Below are 18598 nucleotides of genomic sequence, written 5' to 3'. Positions count from 1 at the left end.
CCTTTGATTTCAACTGATCGCATAGGATTTTATAAATAGATTTATATATAATAAATATTAATAATCCAACATTCTAACTTATATATAATAAATATAAATAATATACCCTGCATAATATAATATATCAGCAACTGCTTAGCTAGTGTTCTTTATATAATAAATTCCTACTGGTAACACTGTGCGACAAAATTTAACGAAATGTTTGTTTTAGTTACTTTTTTGATTGTTTTCGGTTAAGGGGCATAAGTTATGCACAAAAATATTTATGCCACCTTCTAAGTGATAGGATTTCTTTTTTTATGATAAATTTTATGAAATTATTATTATGAAAATATTTAACACAAAATATTATATTTTTTTTACTTCCAATAAACTATTATTTTTTTTAAAAGTGAAATTTTTTTCTGATTTTTTTGGATTTTTCAGAGGTATCCTCGCGTAACAAGTTCCATACGTAGTCGCCCAGAGTATAGAGCTGGGAGAAAAAAATTTTAAAGCATTGTTATAAAAGCCTAACGGTATATTTGCTTAATACATTTTAATTAATAGATATTGAACTTGCATGAACGCTTATAGCGGTGAAAAAATATTTTCCCAATATGTGATTATAAGGCTGTGAAATATGCAAAAACACGCGTTTTTGGGACATTTGAGTGTGCGTAGAAGCTGATTGGCTATTGATATTAACAAATCCAAAAACTTGTATTCTTATTTTGACTAGTAGAAGTGAAAAATAAGAAAAAATCAACTCAAACATTTTTTTGTCGCACAGTGTAATCAACGCCTCTTAGACATCGGGCGATGTGCAGCTGATCTTATTCTTAAATCCAAATAACAACAATCATCAAAAATCGTTTGTTTTTTGCACTTTTTCTATATTCTATTTCAACAAACTACTATTGAAGAAATGTAGATCTGTTAAAATTTGAACGATCTGTTGTTTGTATAGATGCTGTGCAGTTTTCACCGACGTGTATCGCCAAGTAATTTACTTCATGGAGTTCCTCGTTGCCGGAAAAAAAACAAGGGGACAAGGATATAGGGGAGCATGGGGCATTGTCGACAGTGGGGTAAAGTCGACACCCGTTCTTAAAAAAAAACTATAAATCATATCGACGTAATTTTTTTACCGAATGTAGATCCTAAGAGCCCCACATTACCAACGAAGTTTGGTGGCATTCTGAGTTATGGAAAATTTGTTATTACGCCACATGTGTTTTTGGCACACAAAAGTAAAATTTTCCGATCGTGTGAAGTTTGGTTTTTTAAGAATTGTGCATTGCGAAGAGTTATCAAGGTATGTTGGCTTTATTCAGTAGAGTTCACAGAAGATATAAATGACACTCGTCATAAAATTTTATTATATTATCATGATTTTTATGTAACTTGTTTGCAAAAATGTCGTGTGGGGCATTGTCGACACTATGTATGTGGGGTAAAGTCGACACCGACATTAAAGCGTGTTTGCCTCTGTGTACTGAACAAAATTGAATGCGTTGAAGAATTTTGATCAACTTTGCCATGTTTGCCACCCAATGGTACGCAATTATAAAAGGAAAACGGTTTCCGTAAGCGTGGAAAATATCAAAACGGCCATCCACGCAGTACGATCGGAAGGCTTAGCTGCAAAAAAGGCAGCTGAAAAATAAGACATTCCCCGAGAACATTAATTGATTGGCTGAAAAGGAAGTGATGGGTAGATGGCTGTATTTTGTAAACATTTTACTTATTGACGAATAAATATTGATACCTTATGATTTTGTGTTCATTTTCTTCGAGTTTCAGGTATGTGTCGACTTTGCCCCAGGGGGGTGTCGACTTTACCCCACGATTTTTCAATTTCTGAATTTGACAACACTTCAGATTTTTGGTTACCACACTCACCCCCTTGACAATAGACCAAAAAACTTTTTGAATGTTATTAGCCAGATCTTTTTCGAATACAACGATATGCATTACATTATCAAAAAATATATTTTCACTATGAAAAAACGACTTTGAAAAAAAAGTGTCGACAATGCCCCATGCTCCCCTACGTACGTTGCGAAAGGGCGAGGGTTCGAGCGACTGCGACAGAAGCAGACTCACTTAAAAATTCGAATGTTATAGAAAAGTGAGCAAAGCAGGATGGCAAAAAGAAAGTGCGGGGAAAGCGGAGAAAGCGGGGGGGCGCACACAAAGCGGAGCCGGAAAAAAACGAACTCAAATTACATAAAATGAAAAGTTCTCGTTACGCGGCGTATTTATTGTGCCCTCTCCCCCCATCCTTTTTTTAGTCCTGTCGCGACTGCTGCTTCTAATGCTCATCTCTTTCTAACTCGGCAGCGTCGTCGGAGCTTTTCGGAGCGGAGCGCCCCTCCTGAATCCGTCCCCACTTTCCCCACTTTCCTCACTCGCCCCTTTCACCCCTCCAGCTGATTACTACTTTTATTGCTAGCAAATATCTGAACTTCTTCTGCTTGCCAAGGTGAGTCTGTGTCGGTGAGTCTGTGTGTCTGTGTTGGCCTCTCTCCACGTGTGTGTGTGTGTGTGTGTGAATCTGTGTGAGCTTAGCTTTTTAGGCGAATGTAAAGGGAAAAGTCTGCGGGGGAGCGCAGGCAGGAGTGCTCTTGTAACTTGCGCGGAAACAAGGTTTTTATTTCACCATTTCACCATTTCTTTCTTTACATTTTACTTCGTTTGGCCGTCCTTTCCCCCCTTCCCCTTCCCCCGAACCGAAAGCGGCAATTTCGCTTTAGATTTTACTGCGCGAAATTCTTTTTTAAGGCAAACCACCCCCTGCATGTGTGCGTGGGTGTGTACGAGACTACTGTCGCTGTAGTTGTGTATATTTTTTCAATTTTTGACGTCGACGCAGCCGTTGCAGTCGCTAGTTAGCAACACCCGCCTTCATCTTCGTTTGCAGGTCTCGATTTTTCGTTTTTTAACTACGTTCTCGTAGTTAAACAATCTCGTCCTGTTCTCCCTGCTGCTGGTATGTGTCTGCATACGTGTCTACGTGTGTGTGTGTGTGTGTGGGTGTGTGTGTGAAGCGGGCAGAGACGCCAGCTGAGCCGGGGGCAGGGGTAATGGTTAAGGCAAGGCAAGGGCTTACAAGTGCAGCCGGGATAAGCGGAATTAGTTAAGAAGAACAGGTGATTTTTAGACATCCTCTGCAATAATACGATTTCTTTCAACAAAAAATTTAATGTAGATGAGGGTATGCCTTTTGATTAATTTTTTGCATTTCAATTATTGTTTATGAGATGTAAAGGTGTTTTGGTATTGATCTTCATCGTACAATTGATCTAAAAACTTGGTTTTAATTTCGAACTTTCAAAAGACTAACTAATGCATTTCTATTGCTTTCTCAAAAAGGATTCTCTCAGTGCATTTTCCATATGATAAATGGTGGGGTCGCAAGCCATTCCCCACCCTCCACGGCCTTTGTCATGTGCGGTGTTTAGAGATTTTTTGCCCTGAATAGATGAGGCAGGCACTCCCTACCCCCCCGTCCCGAAGCCAGGTTCAGATTCAGATCCAGTTTCTCATCTCCAGTCCTACAACTAAGTACCGAGCAGCCTAAAAAGGCACGGTGAAATGAAAACGAAAGGAGAGTGACAGAGACGGAGCGAGAGAGTGAACGAGAGGGAGCAGGAATTTCAGTAACTTTGAAAATAAAAAGCACACGAGGGTTGCTTGATATATTTCTTTTGCATTGGCTGCGTCGCTGCTTCCGTCGACATTGCTTGTATTAGTTGCTGTTGTTGTAAGTGGATATTAGGGGGATATGCTCAGCATGTGTGTGTGTGACAGTGCGGGGAAGGGCATCCTTTTATATTTAAAAACATACTCATTTCAATATCTAAGTGCGGGTGGTCTCCCACCTCACTCACCCCCCTTCAAAGCACTTATTATTACTTTTAATATCGTATTTTTTGCAGCTTTTGCACTTGTGTGTTTTTTGTCGTAGCGCGTATGTGCGTGCTTTTTTCCTGCTTGCGCCGTCGTCTGTTCCTTTTTAGTGGTCGCATTTAAGTTGAGTTGTGTGAGTCGTCCCCTCACTCCCCATTCCCCCGTCCTTGTTCCCCATTCCTCCTCTCGCGCTGAAATGAATGAGCATACGCAGACGAAAAACGAAAGTAAACTTGACAGTGAGCTGAAAACAAGCGGCGGGAGGCGGCAGGAGGCGGCAGGAGGCGGCAGGAGGCGGCAGGAGCAAGCGAAGCGGGGGAAACGCAGTAGATGCCGGGTAGAAAAAGTTGGAAAAAATCTGCGGGTGCGAATGGGGGCGGGGAACTCCTTGATTTGAAGTCCTGGTCTGGTACTTTGTTTAGTTTCGCTGATAAGCATTTGCCCACGCACACGTAGAGCTCACAGGCACTTTAACACACACACACACACATATACATATATAGACAGCAAGGGGGGTGGGAATTATCAACTACTGGTGACTGTTTTAGATTTATAAAGCTTCAATTATTTATTTATTTCGTTGGCTGCTCCGTGTGCGGGCCATAAATTAAATAAAGTAAAACACAACAAAAGGAGGCACAAGCAAGGAGCCAAAGAACACCGAACACTCAATGCTCCACACACGAAACTATGACGAATACGAGTATCATCAGTAAATGTAATGCCGTTCACATTATTAAGTAACTGAAACAATACTTTTACCTGTTAATATATCCGATTGCATTAAAAGTAAGTTAAGAGGAACATGATCTAGTAATTTGGTTATTTTACATCCTTGATATCACGATTCTATGATAAGAGTACCAAGGTAAACAGATTTCCTAGACCACCTCCTGTCCCACCAGGACATGTACCATCAGAGAGTGTATCGAGGTATCGGGGGGACTGGGTGGGTAACACTGGGAGGACGTTGGTAACAAGGAATGCCATAAAACATACAAATGGCCAAATAAAACATTTTAAATGTAGCAACAACAACGAAACGAAAATAAGAAAATAGTATTGTGCTTAGAAAAAAGCGGAAACAACAGAAGTGCGGAGGCGGGCGGCACATTAGATAGATTAGATTAGATTTTTTATGCCGTCAGCGAAAGTGGCAGGAAGGAAGCGAAAGGCGCTTTTTGTTTACCTTGAGGAGGGCTGAACTATCAACCGAGGGTACATATATACGAGTATGAGCGTCCCTTTTACGCTTTCCGATCCGAGATGAATTAACTTCGCAAGGAGCTTCTAATGTGGGTGGCACCCAGCCGGCCCTACTTAATAATGCCTGGGCAAAGGAAATATACGTACTTGCAACTTTAACCCTCTGCTAAGTAGGAAGTGGCAGTGGCAGAAGCCGTGCACGGACCATTCACGAAACTAACAATTTCTAAAGTTGTGCTTCCAACTTACCATCGACGGTCGGTCCTTGCCATTTGCGAGGCGAGGCGTTGGAATTATCTGGCCAGGTTTCAGGACCTCGTCTAGCATTAGGGTTCTTTCGGCTCCTTTAGTTACCTGCTGCTTTTTCCCTGCTCCCCTCGCCGCATTTCTTATTTTTCTTTTCAGTGTTTTCCTTCTTTTTATAGAGGAGGACAGAGATGGCGAGGCAGGAGTGGGAGTGGGGGGAGTGGGGCACGATGGCCATCGTTGAGCGCACAAAAACTTAGAAATAATCACCGACATAAATCTTAAAATGGGCTGCCCTTCGCTTTTCCGCCCGTTGCTTCATCCGCTGTTACTTTTGCCTAACTACTCTCTTAGGTGGGGATGAACGGTGGGGGATCGAAGGAGGCGGCAGGGGGAGGGGCAGGATGGAGGATGGAGGAGGGTCATCTGGCGCTGAGCGTGGCAAATGAAAAATAACTTAGAAGCACGTTTTGTGGCATTTTCGTTCGCCAGCCACGTCCTTTTCTATGCGTCTTCTATGCCGTTTCTGGTGTTTCTTCCCTCGCTGATTGCCTTGCCTTCCCTTCCCTTCCTTTCCCTGCCTTTTGGTTGCCTTTTCCTACTACAGCTCTCCTCCGTTCCGGCGAAGATGGAAGACGGGGTGGGCCTTTTATTATTGCACATAGTTGAGAGACAAAATGCGGCAAATTCTAAAATCCATTCGAGCAGAAAAACAGCAACAAAGTGCGTGAATGGAGGGGAGAGGGGTTTCTTCGGGGAGGAAGGAAAACTTTGTTTTCCATTCGCTTCGATTCAGCTAGATTTTCCCGTCGAACCTCTTACCCCCTCTGACCGCCTCTAGGCCCCACTCCTCCCTCCTCCCGCCTCCCGACTCCCACGATATCCCACGGCACGTGGCCTTCGACCAATGTCTGTGCACAGTGGTCTGAGGTCAATTGCCGCAGCTCGGCCTTTCTTTTGCTAATTCGAGGATCATTGTCAATTGGAGTTGCGCTTTCAAAATTGCCCCACCAGCTGCTCCAACATTGGCAATTGTGCGGACCCGCGCTTTGTTTGACTAAGCTTCCCCCGCCCCCAAAAAAAAAATAGGAACAGGGAAGGCGGGAGAGCAGCGGTAGAAGTCACACACAAGTGTCGCGCATCGGGTGTGGCGAATGTGCAAATATTGAGTGTGCCCCGAGTCAATGCCAATTGTTCTTCGACTTCTGTTTTCTGCCAGTTTGCACAGACATTCTTCTATCAACATAACTGCATCTTGCGCGCGATGAACCCGCAGCCCCGCAGCCTTGGGCCTCGGATTCAATGAGGCTGTGACCACTGTGCCGCTCCGCCGACGAAGTGGGAGCCAGCTGCGGAGTGCGAAAGTACGGAAGACCAAGGAACTAGCAACTAACATCTAAGCACCGCAACAAGCAGCCAATCCCCACCCAAATTCAACCCCTCGCAAGGATTTTCCTCTTCTGCCTCTGCTCTGTGTGTGTGTGTGTGTGTGTGTGTGTATGTATTTAGAGAGTACTATAATTCAGCGTTTGCTTTTAATGGCTCTGGCAAGTGTGGGTGGTGGGGTGGCTGTTGCGGCCAGGGGGTGGTGGTGGTGCTTGTGGAAAAATGAAAAGAATATTTTATAGTTGAAAATCCGAGGGCGTCTTAGAAATCTAAACATTAAACTTGCCGAAACTTTTGCCCACCCTCCACCACCACCACCACCATCGGAAGCCATCCCTGAGCTTGCCGCCCACCTAGCCACCCAGCCACCGAGCCATCGAGCCACCGAGCCGCCTATCCACCCCCCTTGCCGTGTGCCTGTCGCGACCAAAGCCGCGTCAAAGAAAGGTCCTCCCAGCGAAGGACGACGGGTGGTGGGGTGCAGTGCTGCGAGCCACAAGTTGAGGTAGGTGGCAGCGGGCGGGGGCGGTTGCTGGTTCGGTGGGTTGGTGGGTTGCTGAATGGGCTGATGGCTGGATGGGTTTCGGCAGTTTGCTTTTTTAGCTGCGTGAAACTTACAGCAACAGCATCTGCGACTATTTCGCTACCGACGCCGGCAACGCTGCTGCTTCCCATCTTGCCCACCACCCCCCGGCCGCATTTTACATAAATCTTCTTTTCAAAAAAAAAAAAAAAAAAAAAGAACGTAAGAAAAGAATGAGGAAGAGAGCAGAAAAAATAAATAAACACTAATGCTGAGGCAAAGGCAAAAAGGAAATAAAACGAACTAGAAAATTTAGTATCTACACACACACACACACACACACACAGACTCATTGAAAGAACACACAAAAGTACGCACACCGATGAGCGGCGAAAAGGAGAAAAATTTTTTATTACAGCGAGAAAACTTAATGGCTGGCTGGAAAGGTGGAAGGGCTGGCTGGCTGGCTGGCGGGTAAGGGGGTGAGGGGTAAGGGGTAAAAGACGCCCACGAACGACGACGACGAAGTTGGAGCCAGGAGCAAGGAATCCCAAGTCGCGGCAGGAGATGACGAATCTGGCGAGGTTTCGTGGGCGCTCAAGGGTTTGGTGGTAGAAGCGGGGGAAGGGGGAAGGGGTAGATACCGTTCTCGGCAATATTCCCCCCCCTTGTTCGCATTCAAATGAAATGGAACATATTTCTTTAATTTCGGCAGCCGGGGTGTGGGGTGAGGGGGTGGTGGTGGATAGGGTTCGATGTTGTCTGACCCAGATATATCCATGGAAACTAAGAAACGCCCTGGGAGGGGGGTGCTTGGGCTAAAGTTTCATTGTGAGACACTAACATTAATAGTAGTGCTCCTTTTTGGCCCCCCCACCCCCCACCCACACACACACACACACACACACTCACACTTATTCGCTGTCTCGAAATTCTGCTCATTGATTTGGCCTTCGCATTTCCCCCGCTTTTTGCCAAAAGAGCCACAGTGTTGGCGGCTGAGAGGGTAGGAGGACCCTCTAAAATTTTAGTTCCTTCCATGGGACTAAAACTTCCCCACCTCTTCATCTACCCACAAGCTCTACCCCCCACCCCTAACCTCCAACCCCCAACCCTAAGCCCATTCGCGAACTCATTCAAGGATAGCAGCTGCGCCGCAGCGCAGTTTTCTTCAAAAATTTTCTATATCGATACTTTTTATTTATTTCGCTTTTTGTTTCTGCGCTCTTTTCCCCGCTACTACCCCCGCAACCCCCGCTACCCCGCACCACCCCTCCGCTCCTGGAATCTGGCCTGCTCTGCTTTGTGTTTGTAGTTGTGCGACGTCGACGTCGCTGTCGCATCCGCTGCCACTGCCACTGCCACTGCCGCCTCACTGCCTGGGTTTGCTGCCTGCCGCTGACTTCGACTTCGTCTTCCGACCTTGTTATTGTTGTTGCTGCTTTTTTCAATTTTATTTCTCTATATTTTTTACGATGTTCGAAACTACCCTTAATGATGCTGACTGGTGGATGCTAGCCCCCTCTCCGCTTACCTTTCCCCGCCACCCCCTGCCCCTAAATAACTGCTTGGGCGGAATCCGTTGTAAGTTTTTCTTTTTTTTTTTTTGTTGTTGGTGGGTGACTTACGAAGCGAAAGTTGAAGGCGGAAATAGAATATCAGAGGCTAATGCCAATCGATCACCGTTCGCGAACCGATCTGCGAACCCTGATATCACCGAGTTTGACTAGCCTTCGATATGAATTTCGAATCTGAATCCGTTTCCGATGCTGATGCTGATGCTGATGCTGGCAGTCTGTCGATGGAAAACTGCCCCGAGGAAGCAGTCGCTTCTAATTTTACATTTTATTGTTCTGCCCCGTGTACTTGCCGTTGTTTCCGGCCTCTAGCTGCTCCGTTCGCTCAACAATTTTTCCTTTTCCCTTTTAGGGGTTCATAAAGGGTTGATTAGGAGGAAGTGGCGGTACGGTACGGTACGGTACATACATACTATGCAGCGATAGCGCTGCCAGTTCGCCAGAAAGAGACGGAGAACCCGGACGGATTCAATTGTATTGGCAGTAGTGACTATCCCCCGTCCCCCGTCTCGCAAAGGGCAAAGCTTTCTCTGTGTGCTCGGTCCAGCGTTAACTTTAATGACCTGAGCATGCTTTGATTTTTGTTATTCCGCTTTGTGGTCCAAAATCCTGGGCTCAGAATCCGTTCCTTCCGCCCCCTTTGGTTCGCGTTCCTCCGAAGCTTTTTATTGCGGCCAATACGAAATTATTAATGCGCGCATAAAGAATGAGAATGGGAACGACAGTGATAGTAAAAGATTCGGCAATTCTATACGGTTTATGGCCTTTGGGATCATCTTATGACATCTGCAGTAGCCACCCCCATTCACATCCCTCCTCGAAATACAATTTCGGCCCTTGCATTATCCGCGCGTAAATGATAATAGCCATCGGGGCTTGATCCCAAATCTCCGAGTTCTGACTTATCCGTTGTTTCAATATTTTCTTTTGATAATATTTCCTTTGAATATTTTAAAGTTTTATTAGCTACATTTCTATAAATCATAGTTTGACCTGATCGGTTCCTATTCTTTAAAAATGTATAGAATGTTTAGGAGAAAGTAGACCTGAACAAGCTTACCTCTTAGGGTTAACGATCGATGATCCCAGACTATGTAATCCCTCCACCCGATTACACACACATACCTACGTATAGAAACTGGCTCCGAGTCTACTGATGTTGACAAAGCCATTAAATTTATTTCGTTTTTTATTTTCGCTCTTTTCCGGCCATCATCCCTGCGTCTAACTTACACAGAAATCCTTTTACCTTTGTCGCGGCATTTCGGAGCTGTCGCAATCCGCGACTTTCCCTCTCCCTCCCACCCGCAGTACGTTCGGACTAACTAAGTAAACGCGCGGCCCACGCAAAATGCGTTAAAAAATTAACAAAAAAAAAAATACAAATAAAATAAGGAAAAAAAAAGAGAGCTGGAAAAACAAAACAGAAACCCAAAAAGAGAAAAACCTGGAAAATAAGAGAAACTCAATAAGGAAAAAACAGAAAAATTGAAAAAATGTGTCTGAAATAGTAAAAGAGAAGCAACAAAATGGCAGAAAAAGTTTTTCGGCTTAGTTGAGCAGGCGGATGAGGAGCGACGTTGCAAGGTTGCCGGGGGTTGCGGGGGTGCGGGGGGTGCAGGGGGTACAGTACCAACTGGGACTGTTGTGGGATGCCTCTAAAGTTGGTGGCAAAGTTAAAATAAACGGCAACTTGGAATTAGAGACATACACAGAAGCACACACACACACACACACACACACACAGATGGATGTTAGGCAGCCGCCATATTAATGGCAATTGGGTGGCAAGCGTTCCCTTTGTGTATTTGTGTGTGTGTGTGTGTGTGCGGTACATGAATATAAAACTTTATTTTTATTTATTCCCTTTTCTCCGGCTCCACGTCCCCGGCTTCCTGCTCCTCAACAACCTTCTTTGCCGCCTTCGCCGCGCCGCGCACATAAAGCAAAATTTATTAGAAAACATTTCATTCTCATTCGCAAGCTCGCTCGCTCTCGCGAAGGACCTTCGTCCTGTCCCTCCCCGAGCACCTCCCCCATGCTCCTTCAGCTCCTCCAGCGCCAGCGCCTCCTTAGCTACTTCATCTTCTACTTTGCTTTTTGCATGTTTATTCGCAATTGTTGTTGTAATTGTTTTCATTGTTACAGTGCCTGCTCGCTCCTCTTGCTCCGCTGAGTAGGGAAAAAAAGGGACACGGACACGGACGCGGACGCGGAGGGCGAGGCGGCGGGTGGAAAAGGCCAAAACAAAACAGAGAACAGAGAGCAGAGCAAACGCTACAAAAATGTGTGGCAACATCTTTAAGGTGGCTACAATGGCGTCGGCATAGAATTATTGCTCTGACTGCGGCTCCTGTTCCCGACTTCAGATCCCGCTGCTCCTCCTTGTCCTTGTCCTCCCCCTTCCCCCTCCTCGCCGACTCTGGTGTCTATGCTCCAGACTCCGGCATCGAGCATCCAGCATCCAGCATCCAGACTCCCGGCTTCTGACTCAGATTCAGTATCAGATTCAGCTGCTGCCTTCCTCCCGGACTCTTTCCCCATTGTTGTAGGCGTAGGCAGGAGCAAGGAGCAGGAGCAAGGAGGCAGGAGGCAGGAGGCAGGAGCAAGGCAACTAAACCCCAGATGGCGCACTACACAAAGTTATGATATAATTTGGATTTCTTTTCGCTAAATTGCTTGTACCAACAATAAATATGTATTTATGTTCGCTGTTGCCCCTTCCGCCCGTTCCCGTTCCCGTTCCCGTTCCCGGGCATTGTGCGGCTCTATGCTATGTGGCCCGTTCCTCCTTCTATATTTATACGAGAAATGCTTTCAGTTAACATTTTTAATAATAGATTAGGGGAGCAGAGGCAGTGGTGGCGAAGGATTCCTAATCCTGGGTGCTGGGACTAGAGATTCGCGTTGTGTTTGTCAGCCGCGAAATAAATAAATATAATATTTACATACATGAAGGCGAAGGGGAGGGGTGGGGGAGGGAGAGGGGGTGGAACCACCCAACTAACCACCACCCACCCATCAAAGCAGCCGCCGAAAAATGTCGGCGAAAAAAACTGGAGAGAATTAAAAAAGGGCGACGCGGGCAGAGGCAGAGGCAGAGGCAGCGGCAGCGACTGTGACAGCGACAGAAGCAGAAGCAGCGGCTCCGGCGTCGGCTGATTTACATTTTTAATTGTACTTGCAAAGGGATAAAAATCCTCTATATACGTATTTATATGTAATAGCCAAGTTTTTTTTACTTGCTTCTGTTGTTGTTGTTGTTTGCTGGGTTATGGCCCAAACTAGCTTAGATGGCGACACCCCCCGCGTATCCCCCCCGAGATCTCGATGCGCTGACCCTTCCAAGGAGGAGCAGGCGACATTAGTCGCTGCTGTCGCGTTGCTCGGCAACGTTTGAGATTAAAAATTAGGCAAAAGGGTAGTTTAGCCCCGAATTCGCAGCCACACACACACACACACAAATACCCGAGCACATCCATTATGTACTGTGTAATGAAATGAATACACAACACTTACACACACACACACACTGGCACAAACACCCACGGAGGGGGAAAATGTATTATAAAATGTGAGTAGTGTATGCTAATGGCAAACGCTCGCGTTTGGCGCTGCCGCCATTTCCTCCACCTCCGCGCCAAGTACAACTTCCCTTCGGAGGAGGAGGAGGAGGAGGGGAAGGGGGAGGGGTAGGGGTAGGGGTAGGGGGTAAGGGGGTGGCAAGTAAAAATGGAAAATTTGTTTCTACTTTTTCTGTTTTCGCTGTCAGTGGCGGAGATGGAGAAATGCGTGAGGAAAGTACACACACAGAGCGATGATTGTGTCTAATGTAGGCAAGTGTGTGTATGTGTATGTGTGTGTGTGTGTGTGTGTGTGTGGGTGGCGTCCCCTTTCCACCACCCCCTACACCCCTCTGGGTCTTACGCCACACGTCGTTTGCAATTTTTCATTTTAATTTTCATTAGCGTTTTTCTCGTTTTTCCTGCGTGCCCTGTCTGGGTGTATGTGTGTGCGTGTGCGTGTGCGTGTGTGTGTTCGATAGCTGTCTTTTCTCTTTTGTTGCCACTGCCGTTTCTGTAATGTGTGTGCGAAGATGGGCGCTAGCTGGGGCGGTGGGGGGTGGGGGGAGTGGCTCTCCAGGCCCCGAACCCAAAAAAAAAGAGGAGAGGCCGAGTTGGTTCTCATCTTGCCCTGCTTCTCCTTTCGGCTTTCTAAAATTCCGCACATGTACTTTGAAATTATGTAATGAGCGTATAAAATGTAAAAATGTTTTGCTGCGCCGCTTAAGTAGTGAGCGGAGACTGTGGCGCTGGTTTTTTTGAAAGGCGATGGGGAGGGGGAAGGGGAAGGGGTGGCAGCTGAAGTTGGCGATGGGGGTGGGGGAAGGGGTGGAAGGGCTACGGTTCTGATAGCGCGAGTGGGAAAGCAAATCAAAGCAGCGACAGAAACAGCAGCAGCGAAACTTTGCGCTCGCGTAATTTTTCAATTTGGCAGCGGAAATTGCCTAGGGAGGTGACGCACACACAAACACACACTTAACTGGCATGTGTGTGAGTCTTAACCCTCATGCTGCCGGTGACGCTGACGAAGCTTTTGCCGAGCTCATGTGGGAGCCCCACCGCATCCTCAGATCCTTCTCCCTGCCCCAACTCCTGCCCCCACCGCAGCTGATGCTTTTTCTAATAATTAATTTAAAACTTTTTCTTTTAAACTGAACAAACCCCCTGCCACCGCCACCGCCACCGCCAGCACCACCCCTTCGCGTGGCGTATGTAAAAAATATTTGAGCGAAATATTTTTGGAGGCGCTACTAATTAAGATGAGAGCAAACGGCAGGGGGCGGTGTGTGGAAAAGCCTTTGCAATTCTCAAGGATCTCGAAGGAGGTTCAGGGTCGGCAAAGGTGGAGACCCAAAGAAAGGAAGAAAGGAAACTTTCTCTACGACGGCCGCCATTTTACTCAAACAAACACACGCATTAAACTAATTAACATCCTCCCCTCTTTTGCAACCCTCCCACCGACGACTACTTTCTCCACTAATCAAGAGCTCGTTGTGTCCGAAAAGCACATTACATGGAGAAACCTTTAACCCTGATTTACCATAGGCCAGAAGTCAACACTTATATGCGACCCCTAACCCTTTAACAGCCCCGGGTTAACCCCTACCCCGCCCACCAGCGGAGTTGTTGAACAACGCTTTTTGTCCCAAAAGTGAGCGATTCGAAAGCGACAAAATAATCGGCATTTTATAACCCATTATCCGCCATCGGGGGTTGTGTGATTTTGAGTGTGTGTGTGTTCGTTGTGGGTTGACCCCTGACCTCCCTTCCAACCGCCCTTCGCCCTTCGCCTTTCGTAACATATCCCGTTGTCGGCAAATGCAAATCAAGTCGTCCGCAATCCTTACGAGCTGTGGGCCATGTAAATGAGCCTAACCCCTAACCCCTGACCTTGCAACCCCTGCCCAAACAGGCATCGGAATCAGAATCACCAGAATCACAACTGGAATGGCCCAACCCCCCGAACGAACGCATGTGGAAATCTTTGCCCAAACACTTTGCGAGACATCGCCCAGACAGAGACACCAGAAACCCGTCAGACTTGACGCCCCAGTAAGTGATAGCGCTCATGACTGCTCGACTGGTTAACTGGTTGTCCTGTCCTGTCCTGTCCCATCCCGTCCTGCCCTATTCATCAAACTGGAAAGGCAGGAGAAGAAGAGGGCAGGGGTCAAGGGGTCACACACACACACACGCACATTCACATGCGGGTCGGTTCGTCGGGTTAGATTGCGATTCAGATTCAGAATCAGATTCACAATCAGGTTCGGACTCGGACTCGGTTTGAATTCAACTCAACCCACAAGCCACTTTCACTTCCATTTCCATTTCCATCTCTATTTCCATTTCCATTTCCATTTATTTTCACATACTTTCCCCGCCGTTTCATGTTTTGTGTTTGCTTGTCAACAATGTCTGCCGGCTTGTCCTGTGTCCCTCGTCGTGTGTGTTTCGGTGTGTGTGGAGTGCGTAGTGCGACAAGTTGTCTGTGGCGATGTGGGCGACGCTATTCGTTCGGGATAGAAAATGATGAAAATTTCCATATTATCGAAGTTTAACTGGCAGAAGAATCGGAGGAAGGACGAGGGGAAGAGACCGGCAAACCGGACGCGGGGGCGGGGGGAACAAGCAATGTGTGATAATTTGTTGATTTGGGCTCGAGCTGAGTCGGACAACTTGTTGCATACCCCCAGGCGCAACACAATGCCAACTGAGGGAGGAGGAGGAGGGCAGGGGGCGTGGCATGGTGAGGCATGGCTCGGCTAGAAAGGGGGAGTTGATTTGAGAAATGAAGACGGACCGCATGTGTATTTTGATGCCGGACGTCAAGGACACGGCACAAGACGTTGTCTGCCATTTGGCTCTGGCTCCCCTCCCCTCCCCTCCCTTTTTCGCTCTTCCTGTCTGTGTGTGTGTGTCTGGGGGAGTGTGTTAATGTATTCATTGGCTGGCCTGGACCCCGGTCCCCGGTCCCCGAGTCCTGAATCCCGAATCCTGGATCCCGGACACGTCGAGTCCCGCACGCCGGTTGCCGGATGCCGGAAGTAGTAGTCAGCAAGCCATAAAAACTTAAGGAACACACATGGCTGTGCGGAAGGCGAAGGGGGAGCGGGAAGCCAGGGCAAAGACGACAACTGGCAGGAGTATGTGCTTTTTTTCGGGCGTCTCGTTTACTTCACATATGCTCTTGACTGGGTGACACACACACACACACACACACACAAAACAGAGCGACACAGACAGGCAGGACGTTCGTTCGTTTGTGCGCTGGCTTCGGTTCGACTAGCCAAGGGGGCAATAGGGATGGTGGGGGTTAAATTTACTCGCCTTTTCCTTTATCTTCTGCTGGTTGTTTTTTTTTTTTTTTTTTTTTTTTTGGCAGGACGAAGTAAAAGTGAGTCACAAGCCACGACGGCAGGGACAACAACAACAACAACAAGAAAAACAACAGCAACGAGGACGTCGACGACTTTACTTATGCTTGGTCAATTGCCAGGCGTGTGAGTGTGTTAGTGGGCGGGTGTGGGTGTGAGTGTGGGCGTGGGTGTGGGTGTTCGGGTGGGTGTGAAACGACCTTGGCCTTACTTTCGCTTTTGTCGTTGTCGTTGTCATCGTTGTCGTCGTCGTCGTCGTCGTCGAGTTGTCCCAGCATTGTGCGTGTGTTGGGCACTGTCTGCTCCCCGTTCGTCTGCCCGTCCTTCGTCCTTCGTCCTTGGCGCTGCTTCTGTAATTTTATGCGGATTATCACTGCTCACCCGGACACACACACTTCCACACACACACACACACACACCCTGGCTCAGTGGCAGAGGTGAGACGCGTGTGTTTGTCAGACAGCAAGGTAGACGGTCGGTGGGTGGGCAGCTCTGTCTGCCTCCCAAGATGGCAGCTGCTGTTGCTGTTGCTGCTGCAAGGTCAAGTCTCGAGCCAACTTAACTCGGCTCGGTTGCCAGGCAAGGCCGTGACTTTGGAGTGGCGGGTGCTCAGTGGCGAGGCAGCGAGGCAGTCAGTGTGGCGGAGAAGCCGGAAGTTAAAAGTCCATGGCAGTTGAAAGCAGCAGCAGCAGCGGCGGCAGCAGTGGCAGCAGCGCCACCGAAGAGCTGGATGAAAAACAACAGCCGCGAGAGCGAGGAAACGACAAACACTTCAGACTTCAGACTCGACACGGACAGTGTGGACTTTAATTTCAATGTCTGGTGTGGGTCCTCCAGTCCTCTTCCAGTCGCAACAGTTGCCGCCCAGCCGGCAAACCACCCCTCCCCTCCCCCCTCCCCTTCCCTTGCCGAGTGTCCGCGTTCGTGCTTTCATTGTCTGTCGGTCTGTGTGTGGGTGTGGGTGTGGGGGTGTGTGTACCCACCGCCAGTCAGTCCATCCTGTTTGTCGACAAACTCCTTCGCGGTGGCCACGCAGCGTCCTTGGACGCCAACTTGGGAAGGGAAGGGCTCGAAGGAGCTGTTGCTGTTGGAAGAGGCGGGAGGTGGGTGGTTAGCTGGGTGACTCGGCTTCCTCTAGGTCAGGGCACCTGTTGCAAAGCCAAGACCGAGAAGGACTCAACCTTGGGGGGTAAGGAATCAGTAGCAGTGAGAGCTAGCAGCAAACCAGCACACAACCTCAAACCCCTTGCTGTGAAAGCATTAATTAACGACTTCGGCCGCGGATCTGACTCGATACCATTGTCAATAACAATTAACTCCGGCATATAATTTATGCCGGCTCATGTGTTTGATTTTTTATTGAAAAACTTTGTGGCTCTCGAAGCGGCAAACATGGAAATGCAATAAAGCGCCACTCCCGCTCTATACCCCCTTGTCTTAGGTTCAGAGAGCGATGCATTAATGCCGCCCTCCACTCGTCCAACCACCCACCGCCCACCTGCCCCCGCCCCGCCCCCTTTCCAACAACCTACTAAACTTTGAGCGAAATTACAAGCTTAAATGCGCCACAGGAAGATGCAACAATAAAATGCAAAATGAGAAATGGCAGCGGCTTTCAAACAATAGCAAAAACTATCAAAACTGACTTTCTACAATTTACACACATGTCCACACACACACACACACACACATACATGTGTGGTGGTGGGCTATAACAAAGCAATACAAAGATACAGATACAAATGCAAACGAACAAAATGAGTGGAAAAAATGTATAATTATTTTAATACAAAAGCGCAAAAACAAAAAGCGACAACAAAAGCGAAATTGCATTAACAATGCAGCGACCCCGCCCCTCCGCCCATCCGCCCCTCCAATTTCCTCCTCCCCAAAAGCCTCAGCAGCGAATAAGGAAAAAAATGTACACAGCACACTTACTATATTCAGAAGGATCGTATATATAGTACGTAATGTGGAAAGCGACAGCGAGTGGAAAACGCGAAAAAAATACCGCGCCAAATTATAATATAATTATATTTAAAATGCTGCCGACGGCTCGCCTGACACGCCCCTTTCCTGGCCTGGCCGCCCCTTTTCCCCCCGAGTGTTTCCATGGCGGGCAGCGGAGTAGAAAAAAATACTAATAATTTTGCCAAAAAAAAAAAAAAGAATAATGCAGCTAAAATTTTCGCCATATACGCGGTGTAGACAAAAAAGTCTGAATATTCGGACTGAAACCATTGGCGGCCGCAATACCCTTCTTCAATTAACGCTGATATAGGGAACTATAAAGAATATATAACTTGTTTATAGTACGATGTCCGATTGAATCCGAATTGAATGCAGACAACGATATTATGACCTTGTCTTAAAACAAAGAAAATAAGGCTTAAAAGCTGGGACGACCGCTATGTTGTAAGGGCATTGGTAGATGAAAACTAAATGAGATTTCGCGCTGAGCCATGAACCTGCCGCGACCGGAGTCTTCTAACTTGGCGAGAGCAAAAAAGTGCATACGTATAATATGCATCAAAACAGCGGCTAGCGGCTAGCAACAACAACAATGACATTGACAGAACAATGGGCTATGAGAGAAGGAGAGAGGGGGAGGGGAAATAGGGAGCGGGAACGGGAGGGGGAGCGGGGGGCAGTTGCACGAGAAGCAGGCGAATAAATTTTAACCGCTTTGGGAACACGTATCACGTATACGCCGTGTTACACTGCTGCCGCAGTGCAGCCAAACAAACGTTTAGACGAATGTGTGTGTTGGCATGGCCACAGGAGGGGAGCGGGGAAAGGGAAGGGGGAAAGGGGGCTTAGGACCTGGCC

General features: G+C 47.4%; 1 long non-coding RNA gene across 1 annotated transcript in view; it reads left to right on the top strand.

Annotated features, from left to right (window-relative positions):
- LOC108097186 overlaps positions 1-18598 on the top strand; it is a 63785-nt gene that overhangs the window by 18686 nt on the left and 26501 nt on the right. The gene's annotated exons all lie outside the window — the stretch shown is intronic.

This window comes from Drosophila ficusphila, unplaced genomic scaffold, assembly GCF_018152265.1.
Source record: "Drosophila ficusphila isolate 14025-0441.05 unplaced genomic scaffold, ASM1815226v1 contig_198, whole genome shotgun sequence".
NCBI classification, from domain to species: Eukaryota; Metazoa; Arthropoda; class Insecta; order Diptera; family Drosophilidae; genus Drosophila; species Drosophila ficusphila.
Note: the sequence above shows the minus strand (reverse complement) of the source record. Positions and strands in the feature narration are given on the sequence as shown.